This window comes from Jaculus jaculus, chromosome X (genome assembly GCF_020740685.1).
Source record: "Jaculus jaculus isolate mJacJac1 chromosome X, mJacJac1.mat.Y.cur, whole genome shotgun sequence".
In the NCBI taxonomy this organism is placed as follows: domain Eukaryota; kingdom Metazoa; phylum Chordata; class Mammalia; order Rodentia; family Dipodidae; genus Jaculus; species Jaculus jaculus.
In genome coordinates this window covers 56,627,492-56,651,922 of record NC_059125.1, presented here as the reverse complement: position 1 = coordinate 56,651,922, position 24,431 = coordinate 56,627,492, and the positions used below count along the sequence as shown (strand labels likewise).

Genomic DNA, 24,431 nt, shown 5'->3' with positions numbered 1-24,431 from the left:
AAAAAAGAATAAAGGAACTGCAAAAGCATAAACAGTGAACCTGTGCTGGAGAGATAGATTACTAGTTAAGGCACTTGCCTGAAAGCCAAAGGATGCAGTTTCAATTCCCCAGGACCCACATAAACCAGATGCACGTGTATCTGGAGTTCGTTTGCAGTGACTGGAGACCCTGGCATGCCCATTCTCTCTCTCTCTCTCTCTCTCTCATATATATATATATATATAATCCTGTCTCTCAAAAAATAAATAAAATTTAAAAAAATTTAAAAACAAAGCAAACAATCATAAGGAATTTGAATGAGGTACTGATCATATACATATGAGTGAACGTCCTTTTTTCCTCCCTTCAGATTAGTTTGTAATGATAGCTAGCTGTATAGATCAGCCACATTATATCTATGTATGGGTCCTTCAGGTAAGATAGAGTTTGGCAGTAAACTTGTCTGTTTTCCAGCCTGAGCTCCCCTATCTACTACTCTGGATGCAATCCTGCCCTGTGTGAGCATGAGATTAAAACTCCCACAGGCAGTACATTCAGTACATTCTGTGGGCTGGAGGAATGCATAAGTCCTGACCTCCTGAGTAGCTTAGTGTGCTGGCTAAAGATGTTGAGATCCCCTGCAATTATGTGTGTATGGGAGTTAGTTGCCTTCTCATAGCAGGAACCAGCTCAGTGGTTTAGGCCCCAAGACAGTGCTTACCTAATGCCCAGTTTTCACCAGTGTCCTTTTCTTCTGATACTTTGAGCCACTTCCCATGATGTTGACCGACATTGACCACTAATGTGGACCCTGTGATAGGGGAGCTGTGGCCCTGCATTTGTGAAGAAATAGCTGGGGACTTTAGATGATGGTGGTGGTCCATTGGGAGAGTGATGTGCTAGGGACCACAGACCTGAAGTTGTTGGTTACTGAAGCCTCAGGAGTGTGCCATCAGAACTCCTTTACCCATGTTTATGTGAGTCTTCTGGGCTCCTGAATGTTGGCTCTCTGCTGTCAGAGGGAAACTATGTGGTCACCATTTGGAAGAGGTTTTAGTCAGATGCTACTGAGGAGCTGGATGCAAAATTTGCCCTAGTTTGCTCTCTGCAGTGCCTTTGTCTCATATCCGAAAGGCTGTACCAGGCTGGATGGCTCCCGAGGCCATGGCCTGTGTAGCAGGGTACTCTGCAATGTCTGTGGTGGTGAGGTGGATGGAGTACACAGGGGGAGTTTTGCTGTCACACTGGGAAATGGTTACGATTTGTTCATGCTGTATTAGGCACTGGTAGATTGGCTGGGCAGAGCTGCCCTGGAAGCTCTGTTCCTGTATCTGTATCTCTACTCTCTCAAATGTGGCTTCTACCCCACCATCTTGTGCAAAAATCTCAACGTACATATACTTTTGTATTTTAAGTGAATTTCCTGTTTTCTTTTAGAGACATTTTATTTTTACTTTTATTATTAAAATTCTGTGTGCCTGTCTGTGTTTTCATGTGTGAGTGTGGGCATGTGCATTCCACAGTGCACATGGTTGCATTAGTGTACATGTAGAGGGAAAAGGACAACTTTCAGGTAGGTCCTTGCCTGTCCTCATTTAAGACAAGGTTTCTTGCTCTGCATTCATGCTCTGCTATTCTTTTCTGTTTTAGCCATGAGCTTCCTTCTGATAAATTCTCCTGTCTCCACCTTCCATCTAGCTGTCAGCATAAGTGTGTTGGGATTACAGAAACCTGCTACAGCTTCTAGCCTTGTACATGATATCTTGGGATTACATTGGGGTACTCCAGCTTGGAGTGCTTTATCCACTGGGAACTCTTCCAATCTTATTTTTTTAATTTAATAAACTTTATTATTTATAGTAGATGCCATGCTGTTACAGGACACATATAAAATGTAAAATGGCTACTGTAGGTAAAATAAATTAACATATCCATTGTTTTGAATTCTAACCATATCTGTGTGGGCACACGTGTATATGTGAATGTGTTGAAAACAGGTAAAACCTAGTTATTTAGCAAAAATTCAAATACAGTACATGAGTAAATAGTGCTGTACATTATATTTCTAGACTTGTTTATCCTATGCATCTGCTACTTTGAATTGGTTGACTTACATCTCTCTATTTCCTTTCCTGATCCCTGCCTCTAGTTACCTCTCTTTTATACTCTAATTTCTATTTAAAGTAATGTGTAAATGAGGTCAATGTAGATATCTTTACAAGGTGGTGATGTCACCTCCTTTGCATATGTAACATGAAAAAGTATTATTGGTTATATCATCCTAATTTTAAATTCTTCAGGAATCTTTTTATATTGTCTTCCATAATGTTGCACCAATCTACATTCCTGCTAACAGTGTAAAATATTTTCTTTCCTCCACGCCATCACTAACATCTCTTGTCCTTTATATAGTAGTCACTCTTACAGGTATGAGGTGCTATCTCATTATGGCTTTGACTTGCATTTCCCTGATAATTAATTATATTAAACATTTTTTTATATATTTCTGGGCATTTTTATGTCTTCTTTGGAGTAATGACTATTGAGATACTTTGTTCAGTTTTTAGTCATGTTATTTGTTTTTCTGTTGTTTATTGAATTTTTAAAATATATTTTCGATACTCTAACCCCTTTTGAAGTACATGATTTACAAATATTTTTCCCAATTCATAAGTTGTCTTTTCATCTTATGGTGACACACGTGGCATGTCTACTGCTGAGTATTGAAGCTGGACTATGCTTCAATTATTGTCTTTCTTGTCACTGGAGATTTTGGGTTCAGTTACCACTACTAAGAGACAGCTGATGTTAAAAGGTAGAATTGGAGAGAAAAAGAGTTCCTGCTTCATTCGTGTGCCTGAGATCATGTTTCAACCCAGCTAGACCCAAGGGCTCTGCATTGAGGGTCCCTGGAAACTGACTAAAATGATGATAAACGTGTTCTTTATATATATATATATATCTTCTTTATGGGAAACTTTTGGAGAAAGCAGGGTGACAGGACTGTTTAGGGCAGGAGTAGAGGATTCTTCTGTCCTCAGGACAAATTCTAACTCTACACTGTTTCTCAATAGCGGTGTCACATAGTTTTGAAGTCTCTCAGCCTCCATCCAAAGATAACTTTGTTTGTATAGCTCCTAATAGTTTCAACTATTTTCAGGTTCATTTTCCCTCACTATTCTTTCTGCTGCTTCTCCATCCTTTTGTTGGGAGTTAAGACCTACTTGGCCTTTCTGGCACTTGCTCTTATTTATTTGAGAGAGAGTGAGAGAAAGAGAGGCAGACAGAGTGAGAGAATGGACATTTCAGGGCCTCCAGCCACTGCAAATGAATTGCAGATGCATGCGCCTCCTTGTGCAGCTGGCTTCTTGTGGGTCCTGGGGAGTCAAACTTGGACCTTAGACTTTGCAGGCTAGTGCTTTAACTGCTGAGCTATCTCTCCCGCTCCCTGCTCTCATTTTGTGAGTTCATATCAGGATGTCATGTTTGCTCTCCTGAATTTCTAGGGCTTATGATAATGCAAAAGCAAGTCTACTAGCAAGGTGAAAGTGAAGAGTAATGGGGGTTGGTTGATGGGAGGCCTCCTTAGTTTTAATAGTTTTCAACTCTTCACTTTTCCCTTTTTGTTTCTTGGATGCTCATACCTTGAGTTCAGTTTCTAGTAGTCTGTTCTTGTAGTGAACATTTTGTCCTCATTAAGATATCATTTTATCTCTTAGTACTTTTAATTTTTTAAATTGTTATTTATTTGAGAGAGAGAAAGAGAGGCAGATAGAGAGAATGGACACACCAGGGCCTCCAGCCACTGCAAACGAACTCCAGGTGCATGTGCCACCTTGTGAATCTGGCTTACATGGGTCCTGGGGAATAGAACCTGGGTCCTTTGACTTTGCAGGCAAGCACCTTAACTGCTAAGTAATTTCTCCAGCCCTATCTCTTAGTACTTTGACCTTGACATTAACAGTTTCTAAGATGGAAAAGACATGCCAGACAAAATTGCTGGTTTCTGCCATTTGGATTTGTCTCACAATTCCAATTGGACACTTCAGATGATCTTTTATAACTAGTTATTGATTTTCCTTTCACGCAATGTTATTTTATGTATTTCACATTCTATAATTTTCCTAAAACAGACACGACTCACCCTTTTGAAAAATGACTTTCATCCATCAGTGTTATCCATTTGAAATGCTGTCCTGTAACATTGTTATTATTTTCACTTGCACACAATTGACATTCTTGCAAGTTCACGTCCACTGTGAATATAAGCATAGTCAAATAAGATCAATAAATCTCTTTGGTGATCAGCTGCCAAATATTGCTGTATATGAACAGGGGGCTAACATTATAGTCTCAATGATTAGCCCTTAACTATTCATTTTATGACAGTTTGCTTACCACTGGGTAATCAATTCTCTGTCATCATAGACTCTAGTAAAGTTACATTCCTCTCTCACCTTCAAATAAGCCCAATCCTAATACCAAACCCATGTCACATGGTGCCATCACCCAAATTAAACTCTACTAGAATGTTCATAAAGTGTATTATTCTCTCATAGTTGCTCAGGAAATGGGAGTGGGAAAAGCTCAGGAAACATCTCAGATTGATGTTGTAAAATGTTTTCAGGATGTGAGGCAGTTATCCATTCTAATTCATTTAAATAATGAAAAACCTTGTCTAAAGATTCCTTTTCAGCCCAGGTTCAAAATGTTGGCTCATGATGAACTATAACACAACATGTTGCATGTAAGGCATAAATAATTTTACAGTATCAAGATTACCTCGTGGTCATATTTATTAATGTTTATTTGTTTCAGGAATGATGTTTTTATGACTGCTCCTTGATTTAAGTTCTTTCTTTAATATATTTATTTTTTCTAATAAGATATAAGCATGAATATTTTGCTAAGGGAGAAGATTAGATAATATCAGAGCATCCCAGAAAAAGGCACTTCATCATGAAATATTAAAAATACTTACAGCAGAAATATTTTGGCAGTGACAAGTGTAGTGGTTTATACTACTCACTACAGGAGAGAAGAGACATCTGCCACACTTGTCCATTCTATATGATACTGTGTTAGTTTTAACACTCCTGTTAAAATTCCTTCAACAATTATCTACAGAAACAATATAAATATCTTTACATATGCCATGTAAGCAGTTTCTCTCTCTCTCTACATATATATATATATGTGTGTGTGTGTGTGTGTGTGTGTGTGTGTGTGTGTGTGTGTGTGTATATATATATATATATATATATATATATATATATAATGTTTTGTTTGTTTGTTTCTCGAGGTAGGGTCTCATTCTAGTCCTGGCTGACCTGGAATTCACTATGGAGTCTCAGGGTGGCCTCGAACTCACAGTGATCCTCCTACCTCTGCCTCCCGAGTGTTGGGATTAAAGGCGTGTGCCACCATGACCGGCTAGTTTCTATATTTTGATCAAATTCCTTTAGCAGGCCAGTCTCTGATCTTGTTCTGAGTCATCATTCCTCCTTAACAGACTCACATCAACACAGAACTATTCTCTTCTGAGTCATCAGTGGGTTCTCCCCTTGACAACTTTTTCTGTGCCTTATTTCTATCATCCTTGTGGCTACTTCACATTGGTATTTGCTTCTCTATTTCCAATGCTCTTTGATTGATCACCCTCAAAACTTGGGGAAATAATGGTGCTGTTAGAGAGTAAAGTTTACCCTCTAGGCAGTTATGACTAAACAATAGAACTATGGTCCTATGTGGAACCTCTCTTCAGAACATTGTATCTCTGACCCCTAAATATTTTCAGATTGGGTAAACTAGCTGCTTCCCAGTGGCACAATTATAGGAGATTTTGTGGAATTTACCAAGTTGAAAAAGTTTGTTCTTCTGTTCTAATGTGAATTTCTCCTAGGCTGACAAAGGAGATGGTGCTGTGTTTCTCTAGGTCTCCTCGGTGTTTGAATCAAAGTGCCAGGTAAATTATATCAATTCCCTGTAGAACAGTCTGTATTTTAAAAGATGGGGGAGAGGGCTATGAGTCCTTCCTTTTCCCATATCCTTCAGACCTCCCACCCCCAAAAGCTACTGTCTTATGTTTTAATTGGACAATAGGAAAAGTGTCAACACTGCTTCAGCTGTTCTTTTTAGGGTGGTCTGTTGCTCTGCCAATAGAAACTGCAAACATTTTGTTTTATAGTCCCAGCACCAAGGCAGAGAAAAATGGAAGAAAAGGAAAGACGTTTAGGGTCAGTAATCCGGAGATAGAATTGTGCTTGGGGAGATGGCTCAGCAGATAAGAGGTCTTCCTGCATAAGCATGAGGACTTCGGTTTGATATTCAGCACCCACATAAAAAGACCCGTCAGGGGACTGGAGAGATGACTCAGTGGTTAAGGCACTTGCCTATAAAGCCTAACAACCTGAGTAGAGTTCCCTAGTGCCCATGTACATCCAGATGCACAAAGTGGCACATGCATCTGGAATTTGTTTCCAGCTGTTAGAGGTCCCAGTGTGCCCATTGTTTCTCTCCCTGCCAAGCATGTTGGCACACCCCTTTAATCCCATCACTTGAGAAGAAGAGTTAGGAATTTAAGGCAAGCCTGAGACTATATAGTGAATTCCAGGTCAGCCTGGGCTAGAGTGAGACCCTACCTCCAAAAAAAAAAAAAAAAAAGTCCACCAGAATAATGAGAAAAGAAAGCCAACTGCTTAGAGGAAGATCAATCATCTCTATCACATCTACCAGGGCCCAGGAAACATTGCAAAGTAAGTGTCAGACTAAATATGAGTGCCACTTGCAAAGTTAGCCTGAGAAACTCCCCTCCAAGGAGATGATGGTTGGCACTGAGGAGACTCAAAAGTCATCAAAGCAGAAAATTAGAGGCTGCTGAAAGCTCAACACTAAAGAATACTTACAACATGTTCCCCAAGGTTCAAGAACCATTGTGAGAAAGGGGGTAGGAAGAATGTAAGTGCCACGTGGTGGGAAGGTATATTCTGAGGCATTATTCTTTCCCTGCCTTCCAGAAACTGACTTCTTTATTCATGACCCCACAGTGGTTAGCAATACCCCCACTGAGGAGGGCCCTCAGTAGAATGGGGGCAGAGGAAAGGTAACATAAAAGTATAATCTGATGGGAATATGACCAATAGGCAATATCTTCATACAGTAAAGTAATTTAAAAAATCATGCAAAATAAGTGAGCCACTAGAGAAATGACTCAGCAGTTAAGGCACATATCTGAAAAGCCTAACAATCCAGGTTTGATTCCTTAGGATCCATGTAAAGCCAGATTATAAAAGTGGCATATATCACTATTTTCTGAAGATGCTTGCATTCACAAATTAAATCACTAACATTTGAAAATAGTATTTTAATTAAGTGACAGTGAAGTGTGGAGATGAAAAAAAAAAAAAAGAAATAGGTCAGAGCCTTGTCCACACCAATATTTGATCAAGATTAAAAGTATGATTTTGATTCTAATTGTAATGAGAAGAATTCAAGTATAGAAGTAATGATTAGATATATGTTTTAATTTCACTGTAGTGGCCCTGTTAAGAACCGATTGTAGAGGCTGGAGAGATGGCTCAGTGATTAAAGACACTTGTTGCAAAGCCTGCTGGTCTGGTTTAGATTCCCCAAGTCAACCCAGATACACAAAGTGTGGCGCATGCATCTGGAGTTCATTTGCAGTGGCAGGAGGCCCTGGAACACCCACAGTCTCTTTGTATGTCTGTCTCCCTCTCAATCAATAATAAACTTTAAAAAAAAATTTAAAATGTTTTTTCTTCTTAAATATTTTATTTATTTAGTTGGGAGAGAGTAGGAGAGAATGGGTGTACCAGGGCATCTAGCCACTGCAAATGAACTCCAGATGCATACACTACCTTGTGCATCCTGACTTACATGGGTACTGGAGAATTGAACCTGGGTCCTTAGGCTTCACAGGCAAGCACTTAACTGCTAAGCCATCTATCCAACCCTAAAGGTTTTTTTTTTTTTTTAAATGAACTGATTATAGCAGGTAGTAGATGTGAAGTAGGAAGGCCATGCTTGGTGAGATGGACATTTTATTAAAGGTCAGTTTAAGTTGTTTGTTTTCAGGGTAGTAAAAGCCTATTGGAGAACTGAGGTTAGCAGTTGGATATGAGCCTAAAAGTTATAGGCCAGGTCACAGTTGAAGATAGGGATTTAGAAGCAGATAATATACAAACAGCAGCTCAGACCTCCTTTTCCTAGTCTGATCACGTCCCACTGCAGACACTTTACAGAGGAAGTGCTAAGGAAAAAGAGGCAGCTGGCAGGGGAGGTTGCTATGCAACAGATGAAGAAAGTCACCCAGCTTGGCAAAATTGATGTTGGCCCTTGGGGACCAAATGCTACAGTCCTTCCCAGCATTAGCTTCCTTTCATAGGTAGGCTTATGGCAGGAACCGGTGCTAGAATAAATGGAAATACACAAAGGTATGCCTTGGATTTTGGAAAAATGTTAGCTCAGTTTGAGTCACCTCACATTTGTACATCATTTTCTGCCTTTGTGAGCTTTTCTAGTCATCATGGAAGTCCAGAAGGCTGTGTGGTCTTAGGCATGACCTATTTACTATGCTTCCCATTTTAAATACTGAGAAATGAAGCTAAGAAAGGTCAAGTGATTCAAGTAAGCCCACATGACTAATGACAGGCCAGTGCTTACAGGAAACAGGGGCAAACATTTACTCTGAATCAGGACTTCCTATAGCAGCTCATGCAGGCACCAGGAAGGCCTTATTGGATAGCATGATGGTTTCATTCCTAAGAAAGAGGCCTTTCAGTGAAAGGATATAGTGGACCCCCAAGGGGCAAGCATGATACCTGGATGGACCTACATATACCACAGAGCATGAGTTTGGCCCTCCTAAAACATGAAGCTTGTTCAGTGAGGCCCTATGTTGGGGTAAAGGAGTTTTATTGCTCAAAGAGAGTGGAGGTATCCAGTCTCCAGATCAACAGCAGAACATGTGGTTTGCAGTTTTGAAGAACTGGACTCGTTCATTACATTTTCTGTGTGCTGGCCCACTGACATTTTCTAGTTCATGCAGTGTGTTTGTGTTTTAGTCTCTTGCTACTAAAAATGAGGGTGTTAATCCATACCGCGTGAGGCTTCCGGGGGAAGGAAACAAGCCCATCATATATGCTGCTGTGGTGTACAAGCTGCGCCTGTCCCTCACCCTGCCCTCATCCTTCTTCCTCCAACATACACAAAATGAGATCATGGCTAGGCCCATACCAAGGCATGGAAGGTGTGAGCATTTCATGAGTGAGGTATTCAGTGAGAGCCAGTTGGTGGTCACAGAGGTAACTGCCATCCTCATTAATGTGTCTTCTTTTCAGCTTTCTTTTCCTCAGCCCTAGAGCTGAGGAGATGCACAGGAAGTATTTTGTATAATATTCGTTGTATTCAGTTAGAAGCCCTCAGAGAAGTATTTTTTAGAAAGGCAGCCCATTTCTTAATGAGCCTCCCTATTTTGGAAGTCACAATATTTCAGATTATACACACTCAGCATAGGTCCAGCCTCAGCCGGCAAACTCACAAAAGACTGGATGACACAGATTATTAACATACACACATTGAGAGTTGCTGGTAGTTACTCAGAGGAAATGGGAGGCTTCGGTGTCTGAGAGGAACTGACTGCTCATTTTAATGGCTAGAATTCTTGAGTTTGGATTCTCCACGCATCCAGCCTTTATAAGGAATTTCTGGTCACACATTCCAGTGTTCCAATCAGCAGCCAGATCACAAGACTCATAGGATGCCCACGTCAGACAAAAGCACGTGATCTTCTGCTGCTTAGATGCCCATCACAGAATCCACAAAGGCTACTCCCTTTTAATTGCATACACTTTTCTTACACAGGTCCCAGTGTCACGTGTTAGGTGTTAATGTCAGTATAGCCTTGTCTTTTCCACATTAAAGGCTGGGTACTTGCGTGGGAGAAGTGTCTCCAGGATTTACACATCCACACATGTGTTCGGCATAGATGATGATGATTTTTCTCATTTACACAATATATGAAAAATAGAAACCATGTTTTTAAAAGAAGAACAGTATTTTAGATGGTCATTCACATTTTACATAACAGAATATATTTTCAATGTTTAGATGTTTTCCAGTTTTCACTATTGTGCATGAAAAATGAAGAGTTTGCTATTAATTTTAATGTAAATCTCAGATTTTTTTCAAATATTTTTATTTGTTTGAGAAAGAAAGAGAGAGAGAACATGCCAGGGCCTCTTGCCACTCCAAATTAACTCCTCCAGACTTGTGCACAATTTTGTGCATCTGCCTTTTCGTGGGTACTGAGGAATTGAACCTAGACTATCAGGCTGTGAAAGCAAGTGCCTTTAACTGCTGAGACATCTTTCAGCCCTCTGATTATTTTCTTCCAGTTAATTCCTTAAAGCTAATTTATTTACATGTGTTGATATGAACTTTGAAAAATTGATAGAGGGTCTCATGTATCTTTTGAATCTGCTAGATAGCCTAGGATGTCCTTGATCATGCCTCTACCTCTCGAGTTCTGGGATTACAGGCATGTACCATCATGCCCAGTTTTTTTTTTTTTTTCAAGATAGGGCACCGCTCTAGACCAGGCTAACTTGGAATTCAGTATGTAGTCTCAGAATGGCCTCAAACTTGAGGCGATCCTCCTAACTCTGCCTCCCAATGGTTGGGGGTAAAAGTGTGCACCACCACACCCAGCTCATGCCCAGTTTTATGTGGTGCTGGGCATCGAACCTAGGACTCCCTACATTCTAGGCAAGCACTATTAATTGAGCTATGTCCTCAGCAGCCCTATATAAGTATTTCTATAATTTTCATATATATATATATATATATATATATATATATATATATATTTCACTCAAGTATGATTGTAAGAATCTGCAGCATTACACTTATGAGTGATGCCAATTTTATCATGACCACTTACAGTTATTCTCACTAAAATTTTGCCTAGATTTGAAAAGTAGGTGACTTGCTATAGTTTTCTTTTTATAATAACATCCTTATTTTTCTAATTATAGAAAAAAGTCATACCATTCTGGGTGTCATGTGTACTCTTTTTCTGGACAGATGCCAATGAGCATCTGCTTGTCCCAGGTAGGGCAAAGATGACAGATTAAAGTCCAATACTACCAAAGTTATACCTGGTGAATGAATGGGTTTCTTGGGCTTCCTTACAGAGCATGGACAAGAGGTTGCTTACAAGAATGTGGAGACATCAAAGCAGCTGTAGCATGGAAAAGTCTAATCCCAGCTTCACAGATGAAGCTCCCTGTCCCTTGATCTTCTACCCTCTATATACTCTACCCCAGCCTGAGGCCACAAGACCTTGGGCAGCATTGTATTCAGGTGCCACAGGGAAGCCTGAGATCCCAGGTGAGGCTCTGACAATCCTCCCCACACCCATTGGATGTGGTGGTTTTAATATAAAATGAACCCTATAGACTTCTGTTTCAATATTTGGTTCCTTGTAAAGTGACACTGTTTGGGAAGGTTGTAGAACTTTCAGGAGGTGGAGCCTTAATGGAGGAAATGTGTAACTGGGTGCAGGCCTTGAGATTTATGACCCCATTGCACATCCCATTCACTGTACGCTTCCTGTAGACTATGGTGCAATGTGACCAGCTCTGCTCCCACTCCAGACTGCCAATTTTCTTTATCAGTTTCTTTCTCATTACTGTGAACAAACACTAGACAAGAAGCAACTTATGGAAGGAAAATTGTTTAATTCAGCTTACAGTTTTGAGGGGAAATTTGGCTGTGGCACAGAAGGGATGGAGGCCAGAGAGGGAAGTCTGTCTCACATTGCTGCACAATCAGGAAACAGTGGAGGAATAGGAAGTTGGCCTGGACTGTATCTCCTCAAGGGCCAGCTACAGTGACCCACGAGCTTCAGCAAAGCTCCACCTCCTAAAGGTTCCACAAACTTTTGAAACAGCTGAGGACCATCTATTAAAACACTTAACCCAATAGGGCATTTTGCATTCAAGCCACAACACTACCTATCTTAATGAATGCTTGAAATAAACAAGAAATTCTTAATTTTTTTTTTTTTCCTGTGGTAGGGTCTTGCTCTAGCCCTGACCTGGAATTCACTCTGTATTCTCAGGGTGGCCTCGAACTCACAGCAAACCTCCTGCCTCTGCTTCCCAAGTGCTGGCATTAAAGGCATGCACCATCACACCCTACTTAAATTTATTTGGGCACAATATGAGTAGAAATACTTATTTTGTTATTCTATAACAGAAGGAAACTGGGGCAGGATAAAGGAGGATTAGTTAGAAGTCATGTAAATGAAAGAATGCTCACTAAGTGCTTAATAGAACTTTTTCCATTAAGTTACAAAATTCTTAGCATAGTTCACAGATGCTTGTGAGATGTTGGATATAAGTGACTATTTTAGAGCTTTAGGTTGTCAAGAGTGAAAGGGGAGAGTATTAGGTTCAGGAAACATTAAACGAAATAGAGGTAAATGAAGTGTCATGAAGAAGGTTAGAGACTAGGCTACACTAGTACTTGTTCCTCCACAGAGAAACATAATTAACAATATCTGAACTCAAACGATTTTGTGAGAACTATAGGAACAAATTACAAAGATATAGCACTTAGGCCAGTGTAAAACCAAAGAAGTATTTCAGCAAAAGTTCCAGGGACAATTCCAGTATTCTAGGTTCTTCCTTTTCCCTGGCAAAGAGTGGCCCTCCAGTAGGAAAAATGCAATACGAAGGCTCCTTCCTTGGGATGGAAATGAAACAGTGGACGACGTGTTTAACATTGTAGCTTCTCTGGGAGCCTGAACAAAGGTTTGATTTCCCTCTTGCCTTACTAGTGGCATAGTTTATATCCTGTTGTAAATGGGCATGCAGTTCAGCATGTAAGGACTTCAGTTCTGTAGGCAGACATCAACAGAAGGAAGAGACAAGAATCTTCTGATGTGAGGCAGGGACAAGTTTCTTAGGAAATTTGAAAAAATAATTAAAAGCACCAACCACATGCAACAGGCCCAGAAAAGACACATGCTGTCTACCTCCCAGATGTTTCAGAAGTCCTAGAACGTTATTTGTGATGCTTACTAAAGGACTTCCTCTTCACTGACTATATTAGAAGAATGGGAGAGTTACATGACTAATCAATCATCCAACTCCCCCACCAACATAAAACACCAAAAATAAAGGAAAAAGGAGATAGGCTTCAATCAAAGGAGAAAAATAAATTCCATAGAAATGTCCCTTAAGAAATAGAGATGCAGAGGGCTGGAGAGATGGCTTAGCGGTTAAGTGCTTGCCTGTGAAGCCTAAGGACCCCGGTTCGAGGCTCGATTTCCCAGGACCCACATTAGCCAGATGCACAAGGGGGCGCATGCATCTGGAGTTCATTTGCAGTGGCTGGAAGCTCTGCCCATTCTCTCTCTCTCCTCCTCCTCTTTGTCTGTCACTCTCAAATAAATAAAAATAAACAACAAAAAAAGGTGCCTTCTTAAAAAAAGAAAAGAAATAGAGATGCAGAGCTGGAGAGATGGCTTAGCGGTTAAGCACTTGCCTGTGAAGCCTGAGGACCCTGGTTCGAGACTCGATTCCTCAGGGCCCACATTAGCCAGATGCACAAGGGGGCACATGCATCTGGAGTTCATTTGAAGTGGCTGGAAGCCCTGGCACACCCATTCTTTCTCTCTATCTGCCTCTCTCTCTCTGTCTCTCTCTCTCTCTCTGTCACTCTCAAATAAATAAATAAAAATGAACAAAAATTAAAAAGAAATAGAGAAGCAGGCCTAGGGTGATGGCTTACTGGTTAAAAAGTGCTTGCTTGCAAAGCTTGATAGCCTAAGTTTGATTCTCCAGCACCCACATAAGGCCAGATGCACAAAGTGGCACATGTTTCTGGAGTTCATTTTCAGTGTCAGATGTCCCTGAAGTGCCCATACTCACTTTCTCTCTGTATCGCTTTCAAATAAACACGCATACACGTGCGTGCGCACACACACACACACACACACAAATATATATATATAAATATATATACATATGTATGTATGTATGTATGTATTGATGTTTTTAAGGTAAGGTCCCTATCTAGTCCTGGCTGACCTGGAATTCACTATATAGTCTCAGGGTGACCTCAAACTCATGGCAATCTTCCTACTTCTGCCTCCCAAGTGCTCGGATTAAAGGCATGTGCCACCATGCCCAGACATAAAAATACTTTTAACAGAAATGAAGATATATGAACTACTGGGAAAATAATTTTGAATAACATAAAAATGCTCAATGAGGTAAAAGCTAAAAACAGATATACAACTAAGCAAAAATCAGTAAATTATACCTGAAAAAAGTTTAAAACATTAATAACACAATTGCAACTATATCAAAAGAACCACATTGGAAATTATGGAAATAAAAATATAATAATCAATATAAAAATTCACTAAGGAATTCAACTCGCTAGATCAGGGAAATGAAAGAGTCAGTGAATTGAAGACAGGTCATTTGAAATTATTGAGTTATAGGAGCAAGAAAAGAAAGCATGCACGAAAATAACTAACAAAGTATAGGAGTATAATAGGATGTGCTCAGGTGGGCCAACTTATGCATTGTGGGTGTTAAAAAAAGAGGATAGGCCTGGAGAGGTGACTTAGTAGTTAAGGCACTTGCCTGCAAAACCTAAGAACCCATGTTCAACTTTCCAGATCCCACGTAAGCCAGATGCACAAGGTGACACATGCATCTGGAGTTTGATTGCAGTGGCCAGAGGCCCTGGCATGCCAATTCTCTCTCTCTCTTGCGCTCTCTCTCTCTCTCATAAATAAATAAATAGGATAGAGGGAAAGTAGAGGAGAGCAGATTAAAAAAAATAAATAGTAGGCACAAAATTCTCAAATCTGAGGAAATTATTTGCCATACAAATTCAGGAAGCTCAACTACTTTCTCCTTTCTGTCTTTTTTAAAAATTTTTATTTATTTATTTGAGAGAGAGAGACAGAGAGAATGGGCACGGCAGGCCCTCCAGTCACTGCAAACGAACTCTAGATGCATTTGCCACCTTGTGCATCTGGCTTACGTGGGTCCTGGGGAGTTGAACCTGGGTCCTTTGGCTTTGCAGGCAAGTGCCTTATCTTCCAAGCCGTCCCTGTAGCCCTCAACTACTTTCAAATAGAAAAAAAAAATCTCAGTGAGACCTACATGGAGACGCATTATAATAAAAAGTCAGAGGAAGAGACTCTTGAAAGCCCCAAAGAGAAAAATAATTTAGTGTCTACAATGATGCTTGTTGCAGTCAGGCTCTCATTGCTGCCAGAAAACACTTGACCAAAATCAGCTTTTTGGAAAAGGGGTTTATTTTGGCATACAAGCTTGAGGGGGAAGCTCCATGATGGCAGGGAAAACGATGGCATGAGCAGAAGGTTGACATCACCCCCTGGCCAACATAAGGTGGACAATAGTAACAGGAGAGTGTGCCAAACACTGACATGGTAAAACTGGCTATAACACCCATAAGCCCACCCCCAGAAATACACCACCTCCAGGAGGCTTTAATTTCCAATTGCCATCAGCTAGCATCCAGTAAACCTAAGTTTATGGGGGACACCTGAATCAAACCATCACAATGCTTTTATAAAATTACTGGATTTTTTTTCAGCAGAAACCTGGCAGGACATGAGTGTTGAATGTAAAAAAAAAAAAAAAAAAATGGTGAAATTTAAAAAAAAAATCTTTGTCAACCAAGAATATTGTACCTAATAACAATGTCCTTTAAAATGAAATTAAATGGGCTGGACAGATAGCTCATTGGGTAAAGTACCTACCTTGCAAGCATGACAACCTCAATTCATTTACCACTATCCACATAAAATGTCAGGCATGGTGGTTCATACCAATTATCCCAGTTTGGGGGAGTAAAATTCAGTAAGACCCCTGAAGCTTTCTGGATAGCAATTCTAGCCTAATTATTTAGCTCCAGGACACTGAGACCCTGTCTCAAAGGCAGTGGATGATGTTCATGAAGAGGACACCTGAGGTTGTCATCTGACCTCCATATGCAGATACACACATATACCTGTGCACCTCTAAACACACATGTACCCCTAAACACATGCACACACAAAATAAAGGAAAAGTTAAGGCTTTCTGACATCAATAAAAGGTGATAGTGTTTAATACCACTAGATCCACATTATAACAAATATTAACAGAATTCCTTCAAATTGAAATAAAAGACAACATGTAGCAATATGAAGCCATACAAAAATGTAAAGTTCTTTGATAAAGGTAAATACATAGAGAAAGGTAATAACTTGTATTTTTGTAATTTCATTTCAGTGCATGAATTAATTTTTTAATTCTGCTGTAGAATTTAAATAACAAAGCATAAAATTGATATTGATGCATATACAATATCTTAAATATATGATTTTTGACCATCAACAACTAAAATATGGGCAGAAGTATAAAGGTATAGACATTCTCTATTAGGTTATAGTTAGAATGTTATTAGCTTAAATATATAGTTATGACTTAAAGATTGTTTTTTGTGGTCAAGGCCAGTGCTATTCATTGTCTTATACATGCTAGACACACTGTCACTGACATTCACTCCCAGTCTACTTTAAGATCTTTCATGTAACCCTATTGTCATCACAAGGAAAACATGTGGAGGATGTATGGAAAATGAGCTGAAAAGGGAATCAACAATGCCACTGCAAAAACAAAAATCAAGAAGGTACATAGGAAGGCATTAAGAAAAAAGAAGAGGCCAAAAGCTCATAAGAAATTGGAAAAAACACAATTGTCATTCACAATAGTAAGTGGATTAAAAGTTCCAATCAGGGCTGGAGAGATGGTTTAGCAGTCAAAGTGCTTGCCTGAAAAGCTTACGGACCAATGTTTGACTCTCCAAGTCCCATGGAAGCCAGATGCACAAAGTGATGCAAGAGGTTCTAGTGGGACAATTCTCTCTGTCTCTCCCTCTCTCTGTCTCTATCTATAATCTATCTATATCTTGCTCTTTCACATAAAAATGCCAGTCTGTTAGGCTTGTCTCAAATAATAAAAAAACTTCCAAGATTGTTAGAGCCACAAGTTGGGACATTTTGTACATTGACATTGCCTCTCATCCCCCATAATACATGACCCACGATCCCCATGGGGTTGATCTGCATCCCCAACAAGGAAGGCCTCTTCATAAAAGGGGCAGGGAGGAGGGAAAGGATGGTACCAACATGTTGTTTACATACTAAATATGTCCATATCTAACAAAAAACTAATTTAAAAAAACTTCCAATCCAAAGATAAAGAGTGGGGGTTGGAAAGATAGCTTAGCAGTTAAGATGCTTGCCTGCAAAGCCAAAGGACCCAGGTTCAATTCCCCATAAGCCTCTGCACAAGGTGGCACAAGTGTCTGGAGTTCATTTGCAGCAGCTGGAGGTCCTGGTGAGCCCATTCTCTCTCTCTATCTGCATCCTTCTCTTCCCCCCACCTCATAAATAAATAAAAACAAAAACACAGGATCTTCTTATGTGATGTCTATCAGACATTCACTTTAGACATAAGATTACGTATCAGTTCAAATCACAAAAAAAATGAAATAGCTATTCCATAAAAATGTTAACCAAAGAGATCAAGGAACTCTCTATTAATATCAGATTAGTTAATATTTGAGTCAAAGGTATTACAAGAGAGGTAGACATATATTTCATAATGATGAGAGGGTCAGTTCACCAAGAGGAAATAATTGCACATTTATGCATCAAACACAAGATCTTTTAAATACATGAAACCAATGAGGCATAATTGATGGGAGAAATAGATGGCAACACAACATTCCACATTGAGTAATGCATAAGACAGTGAGACAGACAGTTAATCAAGAACAGGATTTAAACAACAACACAGACTAATTTTATCCAACAGATATACAGTGAGCACTCCATTGGAAACATCAAAATTATATTCTTAAATACACATACAACATTCTTTGAGATAGACTACCTATGAGTCCACAAAATAGCTTAAATTTATTTAAAAATGTTTTTAATTTGTTTGAGAGAGAAAGAGGGAGGGAGGGAGGGAAAGAGAGAAAATAGGTGCAGCAGGGCTTTGTGCCACTGCAAATGAATTCCAGATGCATGCACCACTTTGTGAATCTGGTGTTATGTGGGTACTGGGCAATCAAATCCATGCCATCTAGCTTTGCAAGCAAGCACCTGTAACTGCTGAGCCGTCTCTCCTGCCCCTTAACAAATTTTAAAAATTGAACATATCTTTTCAATCGACCAAAATAGAATCCTGAAAAATATACTTAAATAAATCTCTAAATGGGAAAAACAGATTTAACCAATAATACTTCCCCTGACTAGGAAAGCCTTTATGAAAATGATTTAAATAGGGAATTATAACATTTTTAATAATTAATATTTTTAAAGTTACCAACAATATCAATAATGTGCAGAGAACACTTCCCAACTCATTCTGAAAGGCTAATATTACCCTAATGCCAAAGCCAGATGAAGATACAATTAAAACATATGGCAGCAGACCAAAACCCTGTTGAATATTAATGCAATAACCATCAACAAAATTCTAGTAAACGGAATTCTGTATGGAAAACAATGATATGCTTAGGGCTGGTGGTATGTATTGCTAGAACACAAAGATGATTCAACAAAAGATAATTAATTCAACAAAAAGTACACAATCATCTCAGCTGATGCCATAAGAACATTGCATAAAATGCTACACCTTTCAGGATAATGAATCAATAAATTAGGAGTTAAGGGAAACACCCTAAACATCATAAAGACCATATGAAAATCTCACTACTAATTATTACTAAAGACGGAAAACGTTTCCTTTATGATCAAGTTATGAGGCAAGGATAAGCACACTTACTGCTTTTATGCTTGATCTTAGCCAAAAGGCTAAAAAGTGATTGTTACCACTTTTATTCCCCATATTAGTATGTCTTAGCAAGATCAATTATGCAAAAAGGAAGAGAGTGAGACAGAAAGTGACAGAGATAAAAATTGGAAAGGAAAAAAGTAAAATTTCCCATTAAAATAGATAAAAAGATGGCACAGTCATGAATATAGAACACGTTATATGTTATATAAGCAATCTAGTCACAGTAATAAAATCAGCAAAGTTGCAGGATACAAAGTTAGCAAACAAAAAAGTCACTTGCATTACTTAAAGACTAAAGATGGGGAGTGGGAAGATTCTAAGAGCCACAAGGTGCCCCCCCCTCCACACACATACACTGAATGAGACCTAAATTACCCAGCAGTGAATACAAAGATCCTATGGAAGAGAGACCTCAGGGAGAATGGGACATGGGAGAGGAGATATAAGATGACAATCTTTGTAAAAAAAAAATGAATAAATATGAACAATGAAAAGAAAATTTGTTAAAATTCCATTAACAACACAATTGGAAAAAATAAAATGCTTAGAAAAACACGGTTCAAAGAACATTGCGAGAGCAGGAGCACAGAGAATGTAAAACCCAGCAGATATGCAAGAGTGCTCTTGGAACACTGTCTTCCAGATATGAAATGGTCATTGCAAATTCAAGATCTTACATGGCTATCAATACCTGTATAAGAGTTGCACAATATTGACATGGTGGAGGACCAGAAAAGCATCAAAACTGAGAAACTAGTCAGAATGAAGAAGGCATTCAGTCAAATGGGAATGCGAAGGGAAAAAAGAAAGGAGATTGTGATCAAAATTCATGATGTACGTGTATGAAAGTTGTCAATAAACAGTGTCACAATTGCATAGAAATAAACCTTACCAGAGTGGCGCATGATTTAGACATAGATAAAAATTAAAGAAGATTCAAACACTGGAAATATTTTGTTTGTTCTTGGATTAAGAGCTAAAATTATTAACAATAATATCAATATTACCTAAAGGGATCTATAATCAAAATAACATTTTTTGCAGAAGAACCAAAACATTTTAAAATACATGTGAAATTTCAAGGGATTCTGGTCAGCCAGACAAGTTTGAAAAGAACGAAATTACATAAACCACCTTACTGATTAAAAAATTTGTTACAAAGCTACAGTAGTCAAAACAGTGTGGAACTAGAGAGATGGATCAGTGGTTAAAGTGCTGGCCTGCAAGGTCTAAGGATCTATGTTTGATTCCCCAGTATTCACGTAAAGCCAGATGCACAAAAAGGCACATGCATCTGGATTTTGTTTGCAGTGGCTAGAGACCCTACCGCACCATTCTCTCTCTCTCACACACACACATAGTATAAAAAATATGTGCAAATTTCATTTAAAAAATAGTGTGGGGGAAGAGTCCGAAAGACGAGGGGGCGCCGGGAGCTGGCGTGTGGGACTCCAGAGCCGAGAGCCGGAGGCGGCGCCTTCCCCGCACCGGGACCTTCACGACACACACACCAGACCCTCGCCCCTGCCCCGCGCGAGCGCCCACGATGACCACCACCCTCGTGTCTGCCACCATCTTCGACTTGAGCGAAGTTTTATGCAAGGGTAACTAGATGCTCAACTATAGTGCTCCCAGTGCAGGGGGCTGCCTGCTGGACAGGAAGGCCGTGGGCACCCCCACTGGGGGCGGCTTCCCCCCAGGAGGCACTCGGTCACCCTGCCCAGCTCCAAGTTTCACCAGAACCAGCTCCTCAGCAGCCTGAAGGGTGAGCCGGCCCGACCCTGAGCTCTGGAGACAGCCGCTTCCGAGACCGCTCTTTCTCCGAAGGGGGTGAACGGCTGCTGCCCACCCAGAAGCAGCCTGGGAGCGGCCAGGTCAACTCCAGCCGCTGCAAGACAGAGCTGTGCCGCCCCTTCGAAGAGAACGGAGCCTGTAAGTACGGGGACAAGTGCCAGTTCGCCCACGGCATCCACGAGCTCCGCAGCCTGACCCGCCACCCCAAGTACAAGACGGAGCTGTGCCGCACCTTCCACACCATCGGCTTTTGCCCTTGCGGGCCCCGCGGCCACTTCATCCACAACGCCGCGGAGCGCCGCGCCCTGGCGGGGTCCCGGGACCTCTCCGCTGACCGTCCCCGCCTCCAGCATAGCTTTAGCTTTGCTGGGTTTCCCAGCGCCGCCGCCACCGCCGCTGCCACCGGGCTGCTGGACAGCCCCACGTCCATCACCCCACCCCCCATCCTCAGCGCCGATGACCTCCTGGGCTCACCTACCCTACCCGATGACACCAATAACCCATTCGCCTTCTTCAGCCAGGAGCTGGCAAGCCTCTGCCCCTAGCATGGGGCTGCCCGGGGGTGGCTCCCTGACTACTTTCCTCTTCCGGCCCATGTCACATGTTTGACTCTCCCCCCAGCCCTCAGGATTCTCTCTCGGACCAGGAGGGCTACCTGAGCAGCTCCAGCAGTAGCCACAGTGGCTCAGACTCCCCCACCTTGGACAACTCAAGACGCCTGCCCATTTTCAGCAGACTGTCCATCTCAGAAGACTAAGCCAGGGTAGGAAGGGATGCCCCCCGTCCTCTGCTGCCCCACCCTGCACCCCCATACCCTCACCTCCCCAGTCCCTACATTGACAAGTTTTAAGCTCAATCCCTTCCCCAGAATCTTCTCTCCCACCCCCCCCCCCTTCCTAACATAAGGACAAGTCAATTTGTCAGTAGCTTCTGGCTTGAAACCCCTTCCCTCCATTTCATAGCCCACTTAACCACGCGTAACAAAGTCTCATATTTTGTCAGCAAGATGCCTTTTTTTTTTCCCGGCTTAAGCCTTAAGTGCCAAATCACAAAAGAAAAAGCAGTAGCAGTTTACAGAAGCAACTTAGTGCCTGCCTTGTAATCTAACTTTGTCACTGTAACTACATTACCTCTTAAGCGCCAGGGGGCACCCGTGGGCCTTCCCCAGCCTCTGCCCGTGGGGTGGGGGTGGGGGGCGGTGAGACCCGGAACCAGCAGCTCCCCCAACTGGTGACACAAGTGCACCTTCCCTTCAGTCTCCCGCACACTTCTTCCCTGTAGTGAACATCCACCCCGTCCTTGGAGAGTTGTTGCTGGACTTGGGATTTGGGGGAAACCTTTATTGACATTCAAAAACCTTTTCCTTCCCAACCCGAACCCCTGTTGACTAATCTTGCCTGGGTTTGTGTAGGTCTTCATGAAGGAAGGTTGAGCAAGTGGACAAAGATTTTTGACATAAGAGGGACTTTGATTTTTTTCTTTTTCTTTTTTTTTTTTTTTTTTTTGGTAAAGTAGGGAGGAAGGAGAAGCTAGAATGGACTATAAGAGACTTGATTTTGGTGCTAAAGTTCCCCAATTTATATGTGACATCTTTTAAAAATGACAACAAAAAATGAGAGAAAAGCTAAAACAACATGTAAGGGGTGAGCAGTTAATGGTATTCATTCCACATACAATATCTGTGTAAAACGATTTCCTGTAGAAAGTAGCTTTAATGGTTTTTGCTCTAGAATACCTTAGGTGTTTTCCCTTAGAGTACTCACGCCATGCTTTTTTCCCTGGGTTTAATCTTCATATAAATTTCAGAAATTGGAGAGCAAAAATTTTGCTTGTCACTGCACATCAATATAAAAAAGCTTATTTAACTTATCAAAACATATTTATTGCCAAACTATGCTTTTTTTGTTAATTTTTTCGGGATGACAAATCCATAGAATATATTCTTTTATGTTAAATTATGATCTTCATATTAATCTTAAAATTTTGTAACGTGTCTTTTTCCTTTTTTTTCTGCAGTTTTAATATATTATTCTTCAACAACATTGTTGTAACTTTACACTTTTTGGTTATTTTATTTTAAAAATGAAAAATTAATTTAAAAATGCAAAAAACTGTTGGATTATTTATTTTAGAAATTTCCCCTCTTTATGTTGGGCTGCAAATTGAGTTTCTCTTTAGGCCTTTCACAAGTAGGACTGAGAATGTATGTAAAAGTTCTGTGACAGTATAGAAGGAGAGCAACCTTTTATGTATGTCTTCTAAAAGGGGGAAAAAAAAAAAAGAAACCCTTTGACTTCCACGTGCCCATCTCAAGACATTCCGCTCGCAGATTCGAGGTTCTGGATTCCAGGTTGGAGTTTTCCAATGCTAACATAAACAGAACTGGTGCGCACGCGCGCGCGCGCGCGCGCGCACACACACACACACACACACACACACACACAAACACACACACACAAAGATGAATGTAATTATTATTCCTCTTGCTGGTCACTACCGTCGCTTTCTATTTCTCTTTCTTTGTGTGAATTTATTTAAAAGAAAAAAAAAACTTTTTGTAACGAGTATTTGCAGTTTAAAAAAATCAATAAACCCCGTTTTTTTTCAAGAAACAAATAAATAATGAAGTAGAAGGTAGAGTACAGAAATAGACATTTGCATGTGTAATCAGGTAATCTTTGACAAGAGTGCCAAGAATACTCACTATGGAAATAGCAGTCTCTAACAGTGTTATAAAAACTGATGACCACATGTAAAAAATGAAAACTTTTACAGTGCACACAAAAATTAACTCAATAAGAATTCAAAAAACTTAAACACAAGATCCAAACCTATGAATCTCTTAGAAGAAAACATACCAAAAATATCCTCAAAATTGTTTTGGGCTTCAATTTCTCAAATAATGCATCAAAATCACAGGCAACAAAAATAGACAAGCGAGAATACATCAAATAAAAATTTTGTGCATCAAATAACAAAGTGAACTGTCAATGTATAGTATGTGAGAAATTCCCTTGAAATACATATCTGATGATGGATTAATAAACAGAATATACACACAAATCTGAAGGCACTTCTGCCTTTCTCTCTTCATTCCTTGCTTGTGAGTGAGTGCACCTAACCTGTTGCTCCCACTGTCCTTCATTGAAATCAGAATCCAACTTCTTCAGAAGACTAGCAGCTCTCTAGGGCTCCTCCAGGCTATCAGTGTCAGATTGGGGCTGCTGAGGCATCCAGCATGGAGGTAGCTATTGTTGCCAGTATAGTTGGAAAAAATAATGTTTAAAAAAAAATACAAACTGTGGGCTGGAGAGATGGCTTAGCGGTTAAGCTCTTGCCTGTGAAGCCTAAGGACCCCGGTTGAGGCTCAGTTCCCCAGGTCCCACGTTAGCCAGATGCACAAGGGGGTGCACGCATCTGGAGTTCGTTTACAGAGGCTGGAAGCCCTGGTGCGCCCATTCTCTCTCTCTCCCTCTGTCTTTCTCTCTGTGTCTGTCGCTCTCAAATAAATAAATAAATAATTTAAAAAAAATACAAACTGGACTGGCAGATAGCTCAGAGGATAAGAACACTTTCCATGTAAGCATGAAAGCCTGACTTACCCTAAGTTCAGTTTTCCAACAGTGACAAAACTGTTGGGTATGGACACATTCTTCTGTAATGGCCATCTCATGGGGAGTGGAGACTGGAGTATCACTGTGGCTCTCTGGTACTACCTCCTTTCTCCTCCG

General features: G+C 40.4%; 1 pseudogene; it reads left to right on the top strand.

Moving 5' to 3' along the window:
* Positions 1–20,385: 20,385 nt before the first annotated feature.
* On the top strand, positions 20,386–21,755 carry LOC123456694 (annotated as a pseudogene).
* The last annotated feature ends 2,676 nt before the right edge of the window (positions 21,756–24,431 follow it).